Raw genomic sequence first — 8,065 nt, forward strand, 5'->3', positions numbered from 1 at the left:
ATTAATAATTTTTGCTATATTTTCTTTCTTTTTTTTAAGATTTTCTTTATTTATTTGACAGAGAGATAGCGAGAGCAGGAACACAAGCAGGGGGAGTGGGAGAGGGAGAAGCAGGCTTCCCACCGAGCAGGGAGCCCGATGCAGGGCTCCATCCAAGGACCCTGGAGCCATGACCTGAGCTGAAGGCAGACGCTTAACCGACTGAGCCACCCAGTTCCCCTTGAGTTATATTTTCACTAGAAAATTGTAGTTTTCTGTTAGATTTATGTGTGCTAGTCAAGTTTCTCCCCACTTTTTTTTTCTTTTTTGGGGGGGGAGAAATACCATAGAGGAAAATGTAACTCAGTGGTATGTGCTTTTCCTCTGAAATTCATGAACTTCTAGAAAACCCAGACCCAATTCTGCCCTAAATGTTTATGCCGCGCTGTTGAGAAGGAAACATTCCAGAGGGAACTCGAGACTCTGGGCACCAGGGTTCCCTTCTGAAGCGCTGGGCCTTTTATCGGACTTGTCTGCTAGGACTTCTCAGAGATGCGCGCATCTTGATTCATGTCTAAAAACTGTCAGGTTGTCAGAAAGAAACCTCCGAAAAGCTCACCACCCACTGAGCTGAAGCGTGCGTCCCACAAAAATCAATATTTTCAGCTTTTCCTTTGTCCTGCGTGTGTATGAAAGGGCTTTCTAGTATATATCCCTTTTATTGCAGGTGAATATTGGCACAGAAAAATGGCTTTCATCTTTTATCCTTCTGCTGAGAGTAGAAGGAGCACAGATAACTTATTTTAGACTGGAGGAGATCCTTTCTTTCGATTATATTATTTTATTAAAAACCCTGAGTAGAAATGCAGCGACAAAAAATAAAAGTAGAGCGTATTAGTGCAAAGTTCACATGTCTTTGAGCGCATCAGTTTTAATTAACTTTGTCTTTACTAATGAGATGTGCAGTCCTTAGCTTAGGTGATAGATTCTCCTTCTGATATGAAGAGGTCGTGAATCGAGTGGGAAGAGGTTCATTACTGTATGTTTAAAGTTTATGCACAAAGTTCCTGGTACCTAGAAGGTGCTAGTAAATACCTGTGGAAAGAATTTAGAATTAAAAAACTGAGCAAACCAGATGTATCGTCTGTTGAAAAAACAAACTGTAACTGAGTAAATTTGAAGATCTAATCCGCTTTATTAAACAATTCATGAATCTGGCAGCATTCCTTCCAGCAAGTAGAGGGGATCTCTGCTGAGCTAAACAGAAGAAAGTTTCTTAAAGGCAGAGAGCTCATAAGAAGAAAGGAATTTATTAGCAAAGAATGCCTTGTTTAGGCAAAGTTGCCCTCCTTAGGGGAGCGGAAGGGATCTGTCTCTTTCCTTTACTATCCCAATACAAGCAAATGTCCTGTGATGACAAGGAAATTCTGTTGTCTGCTTAAAGGTTACATTTCTGAGGGGTTGAAACTTCAGTTAGGTTAGGTGGTAAGTCTTAAGACTACTGATTTGGGGATTTAACCTAACTGACTCCATTTTGGGCCTGTGGTTTTCTTTTTAATATGTCAGAAGACCTGAGTTCTAGAGCTGATTCTAATCTAAGTGGGCCCGTGATGTTGAGCTGTTAGCTTTATTTCTCCAATCTGTAGAACCAGTACGTTGAGTTGGATGATAACATGGGTTAACTTTAGTATCTTTTCTGTGTTGGGGATGGGTCCTTTCAAAGTGCCATCGCTCAGTGAAGCCTTTTATTTATGTATTTATTTTAGCAAGGCCTTTTGTTACAGCTCTGAAACTGCCCTAGAAACAGCGCTACATCAAAACACCCTTACACTCGAGACTCTCTTCTGGACAGAGCAACTATCTTTCCAGCTTATATGAGGAATAAGTTTTTTTTTAATTTTAATATAGCATTTTATGTCAGTATTTTCTAGACATTAGAATTCTATACTAAACTCATCCCGTCGTTAATATAAATGATCTTAAATGATAGAGCATGAGCGGCTCTTCTACTGATAGGGTTAGCTATAGTAAATGATCACACTGACTTCTTTTTTTTAAGATTTTATTTATTTATTTGACAGAGAGAGAGAGAGCATGAGCAGGAGGAGGGGCAGGCAGAGGGAGAGGGAGAAGCAGGCTCCCCACTGAGCAGGGAGCCGGATGCGGGACTCAATCCCAGGACCCTGGGATCATGACCTGAGCTGAAAGCAGACACTCAACCGACTGAGCCACCCAGGTGCCCCGATTACACTGACTTCTTGCTTGCATAACCTTGGACCCCTTATTCCCTAGTACCATGTGCATAAGCCAGAACAGTCCAGCTGGTCAGAACCACACTGGGCTAGGGGAGGCCACGACTCACTTGCCCTCAGTATTTGTCTTCTCCCCTGAGGGGTTTGGACCGTCTGGGCTCAGCATGGCCTACGCCAATCTGCTATGTCCCTGCCACCGTTGTTGTAACCTTTTTATTTCAAAAGAATCTCAGGCTTACAGAAAATGTACAAGAACAGTACAAAAAATGTGCACTAGTCATTTGCCCAGACTCCCCAAATTTAACATTTACCACATTTGTTCTATCGTTTCCTCCCTACATATATGAATGGATGTGAGTGTGCAGGTGTTCTTTCTCTGAAATATGTCAGAAGAAGTTGCAGACATGACATCCCTTTACTCTAAACTCTTCAGTGTGTATTTCCCTAAAATAAGATAGTTTCTTCACTAACCCCAGTACAATAATCCCAAAGTAGGGAATTAACATTTATCTAATATTATTACCTAATCTAAGGGCCTTTTCCAAATTTCACCAATTGTTCCAGCAATATTCTTCATAGAAAAAAACTTATAATTTCAATCAGTCCTTGATTCAATCCAGAATCACACACTGTATGTAGTTGCTAAATGTCTCTTTAGTTTCTTTTGATCTGGCGTGAATACTCATATTTGTTTCCCATGCCTTCGATGTTTTTGAAGCAAACAGGACAGTTATTTTGTAGAATACCCCTCAGTATGGTTTTGCTTGATGTTTCTTCAGAATTAGATTCAGGTTACACATCATTGGCAGGAATGTCCAGAGGCGATACTGTGTCCTTCTCAATTCATCAAAGCACAAGGCGCGGATGTCTATTTGTCCTGTAATGGGGATAGCTGATCACTTTTTACAGGTGGTGCCTTTTATGTTTCCCCACTGCAAAGCTACTGCTTTTTTCCTTTGCAGTTAATACAAATGACAGGGGGAGATACTTAGAGTGTATGAAAATGCCCTGTTTCTCACTATACTTTCACTCACAAGTTTTTACATCAATCGATGATTGTTGTCTGAAACAATCAACTATGGTTGCTAATCAGGGAGTCTCATTCCATCTTTCTTTCAAATTTATGGTAGAGTACTCCTGTAATGAAGAGTTTCCTGCTTTCATTCATTTTTTCATTCACTTGTATTAATATAGACTTGTGATTTCCTATTTTTTATCAAGGAACCTGAACTTTGTTAGTGGAAAAGGGTATTTAGAAACCAGCATTTGGGCCAGAGTGCATTTCTCACTGGGATATCATGGGAGCTCTCGGAGGACAGAGCTAGACGATACATTTACGCTCGCACAAATCAATATCCACATACACATCTATGCCTGTAGCAGATCTTCTATTTCTATTGCTCTATCTCTACGCACGTTAAAAACCATAAACCAATTCCAACACAGCACCACCAGTTTATTCCAGCCTTCTCTTCTTTCACATTTGCAACTCCCTTTTCTAGCACCGAGCCTGGTTCTTCTCAGCCACAGTCTATTTATCAGCACAATACTGAAGTTTTTGTAAGCTATAGCTTCAGAACTGCTAACCTTTACCCATGTGAAAGACAAAATAATTAACTGAAACTTGATATTTATTTAGAGTTTTACTTTTACTACTGTGTCTGAGTTACTTATTTTTTTCTGCCCTTCGGTGCCATTATGTTATTTATTTGAAATACGGTTGGATATCTTAAGCTTTTTACTGACCTTGTTGACTTTTTATGGTTGGAGCATATGGTACATTAACATGACTCTAGAAACCCGATCTATAAAGAGACATTCTCCCAGAAGTGTCCTTATTCACTCTTCTACCCTGTTCCCATTCCTCCTCTCCTGTGGGTAACAAATCACATATACTTTTGGTTTATCCCTCCTGTTTGATTATTTTTTGCACATACTTACAGATACCATTTTTTTGTTTGTTTTTTGCACAAAAGGTAGCATACTGTATCAGTGTCCCAAGGCTGTTGTAACAAAGTTACACAAACCCAGTGGCTTATGCGATGGACATTTATTCTCCCATGGTTTGCGGTTCTTGAGGCTTGAAGCCCAGGTCAAAGTGCTGGTGGGGCTGTGCTCCCTGTGAGGGCATGAGGGAAGGAGGTGATCCGGGCCCCTGCCCCAGCTCCTGGGGGCTCCCTGGCTGGTGGCCGCAGAACTCTAGTCCTCACATTGTGTTCTCCTGTGTGCAGGTCTGTCCAGAATTCCTCGTTCTCTAGGACATGGTCATGTTGGATTAGGGGCCCACCTTACTCTAGTATGACTTCATCTTAACTCAATACACCTGCAAAGACTCTATTTCCAAATAAGGTCATGTTCTGAACTACTGGGGGTTAGGACTTCAACATAGGACCTTTGGGAGGACACAATTCAACCCATAACACATACTCTGAATATGCTTTTGTACTTGCTTTTTTGTTACTTAATGATATAACCTGCAAATCATTCCATAGCAGTTCATAGGAATCTTCCTCATTCTTTTCTTATTCACAGCTGCAAAGTGCTGCATTGTATAGATAGAACAGTTTATTCAACTACTCTTTCACATACAGCAAGTAAACTGTATCAAATATTTTGCAGATATAAGCAATGGTGCAATGATAAGATTGTGTCTATGTATGTCAAATTGCAGAAGAATATCTTCAGGGTAAATTCCGAGAAGTAGAATTGACGGGTCAGAAAGTAGGTGCATGTGTACCTTTGTTAGTCATTACCAAATTCCCCTCCAAAAAGTTGTAAAACTTTTATTTCCATTAGCATGTATAGTGGTATTTACCCATGGTATTTCCAATAGCATGTATTGTCTAGCTCTTTCGTTTTTGACAATCTGAAAGGGAAATGATATCCCCATGTAGGTTTAGATTACATTTCTCTAATTATGAGTAAGGCTGGCAATCTTTTCGCTTGCCCATTTTTCTATATAATTTTTGCCTTTTTTTCTTCAGCTTTTAAGAGTTTTTAAAAAATATGCAAGGAATAGTGTAAATATTTTTTTCCAGTTTTTCCAGTTACCTTGTGTGTGTGTGTGCTTTAAAACATGGCATTTATTACCTTACAGTTGTGATAACAGAAGTCTGCAAGGAGTCTCCCTGGGCTAAACTCAATGTGTCCGTGGAGCGGTGCTCCTTCTGGAGGATCTGGGGAGAATCTGTTTCCTGGCCTTCTCCGGTTCCTCCCTGCTGCTGCTGTGTTCCTTGGCCCCATCCTTCCCAGCATCTCCAAATCTCTCCAACTCCAGTCTCTGTCAACTGCCTTTTGACTCTGTTCATGGCGTGTTTTTTTTTTTTAAGATTTTATTTATTTATTTGAGAATGAGAGAGAGCACATAAGAGGGGGGAGGGTCAGAGGGAGAAGCAGACTCCCTGATGAGCAGGGAGCCCGATGCAGGACTCCATCCAGGGACTCCAGGATCATGACCTGAGCCGAAGGCAGTCGCTTAACCAACTGAGCCACCCAGGCGCCTGTGTGTTGTTGTTTTTAATCATTCTTTTATTACATCTGGTTTTGAGCTACGGTTACAAAGCCTGTTCCCTACACCCAGGTTATATCGGAATTCACCGTTCACCCACGCCTGCACTTCTAGAACTTGTGCGTTTGCTTTTTTTTTTTTTTTACATTCAGATCCCCAATCCATTTGAGGTTTATTTTTATGTACGGTCAGAGATACTGATTTAATTTTATGTTTTTCTTCCTGATGACACGAAAAATCTATCTTCGATCCAGTGATTTGAGATACTATCTCTATAATTTATCAAATGTCCACACGTACTTGGTTGTAATTCTGGACCCTCACCACTGTCCTGCTGGCCTGTCTGGTCATGTGCCAGGACCTCAGTTTTAACCATAGCATGTTCTGTGTCTGGTAGTGTTAGTCCCTTTGTAGCTTTTTCTTTCCAGTGACTTCCCGGTCTGGTATATTTGTTTCTCCACAACAGTTTTAGCATCAACTTGTCCAGCTCCATCAAAACATTTATTGATTTTAAAAAAAATTATTTGAGAAAGAGCAAGGGTGCAGGAGTGGGGTAAGGGGCAGAAGGAGAGGGAGAAGCAGGCTCCCCACTGAGCAAGGAGCCCAAAGTGGGGCTCAATCCCAGGAGCCTGAGATCATGACCTGAGCCAAAGGCAGATGCTTAACCCACTGAGCAACCCAGGAACCCCAAAATATTTATTGATTTTTTTTAAAATTGAGATTGCATTCAGTTAGAGTAGACATCATTACGATGTTAAGCTCTCAAGACAAGAAGAAGGGATGCCTCTACACTTGTTCAAAGGTGCTATTGTGTTTTTCAGGAGTGTTTCAAAGTTTTTCTCATACAGGTTTTGCACATTTTCTTTTTAAGTTTCTTCTTTATTTTTGTTATTGCAAATGGAGTTTTCTCTATCCACGCGTCTTCTAACTGCATGTTCATTTTATTTCTGAATCCTTACTGAATTTATTATTTAAGTTAGTTTTATCAGTGATTCTGTAGGGGTTTCTAGGTGTCCTACTATTTCCTCTGCAATAAAAATAGTTTTATTTATTTTAAAATTCTTGGCCACTTGTTGATTTCTCTAATTGGAGTAGATACTGTGTTCATTGTATAATGTGGAATAGTTGTGCAGATGGTGGGCATAATTTTTGCTTTCTTCTGGATCTTAGTAGAAATGATTCTAGTGCTACCCCATTGAGTAAGATCTGGGCTTTAGGTGTATGCATGTATGCTAAGAAATAACAAATTCTTATTCTCTTGAGTATTTCCATCAAGAATGTGTGCTATCTTTAATATAATTATTGACAAATTTGGGTTTAAAACTCTCCTCTCGTATGTTCATTCTCCTGCTTGCTACGTATTTTTTATCTTTCTTTGCTTTTTTGGAATGGGTTATATTTTATTCTTTCATTTCCTTTTATTATTTTGATAGCTACACAATATTTAATTTCTTATTGATTTCCCTGGAGATTGCAAAATACAACCTTGCCTGATCACACTGTAATACACAGGAGTACTTTCACTACTTCCTATAAAACGAAAGGGCCTGGGGTGCCTGGGTGGCTCAGTTGGTTAGGTAGCTGCCTTCAGCTCAGGTTTCGATCCCAGGGTCCTGGGATTGAGTCCCCCTTCGGGCTCCCTGCTCAGTGGGGGGTCTGCTTCTCCCTCCCCCTGCTCTTGTGCTCTCGCTTGCACTCTGTCCTCTCTCTCCCTCCCTCTCAAATCAATAAATAAAATCTTTTAAAAAAATAAATAAAATGAAAGGGTCTGAGAGTACTGTCACTCCCTGAGCCTCCTGATAATACACCACTACCGTCAGGGATTGCTACCATATATACATCGGATGCTAACCTCATAACACAATTATTGTTGGTTTATACAATCAATGTTTATGTTATTTTTAATTGTACAATGTTCATTTAGAATTACCCACATTTTAACACTTTTTGTTATTTAAAAAAATTTTTTTGGGGGGGCGCCTGGGTGGCTCAGTCAATAAGCGTCTGCCTTCGGCTCAGGTCATGATCCAGGGGACCTGGGATGGAGCCCCGCATCGGGCTCCCTGCTCTGCAGGAAGCCTGCTTCTCCCTCTCCCATTGCCCCGCTTGTGTTCCCTCTCTCGCTGTGTCTCTCTCTGTCAAATAAATCAATAAAATCTTTAACCAAAAAATAAATAAATAAATAAATAAAATGTTTTATTATGTTATGTTAGTCACCATGCAGTACATCATTAGTTTTTGATGTAGTGTTCCATGATTCATTGTTTGCGTATAACACCCAGTGCTCCATGCAGAACGTGCCCTCCTTAATACCCATCACCAGGCT

This window comes from Leptonychotes weddellii, chromosome 2 (genome assembly GCF_054177405.1).
Source record: "Leptonychotes weddellii isolate Sample4059 chromosome 2, ASM5417740v2, whole genome shotgun sequence".
Lineage (NCBI taxonomy): Eukaryota > Metazoa > Chordata > Mammalia > Carnivora > Phocidae > Leptonychotes > Leptonychotes weddellii.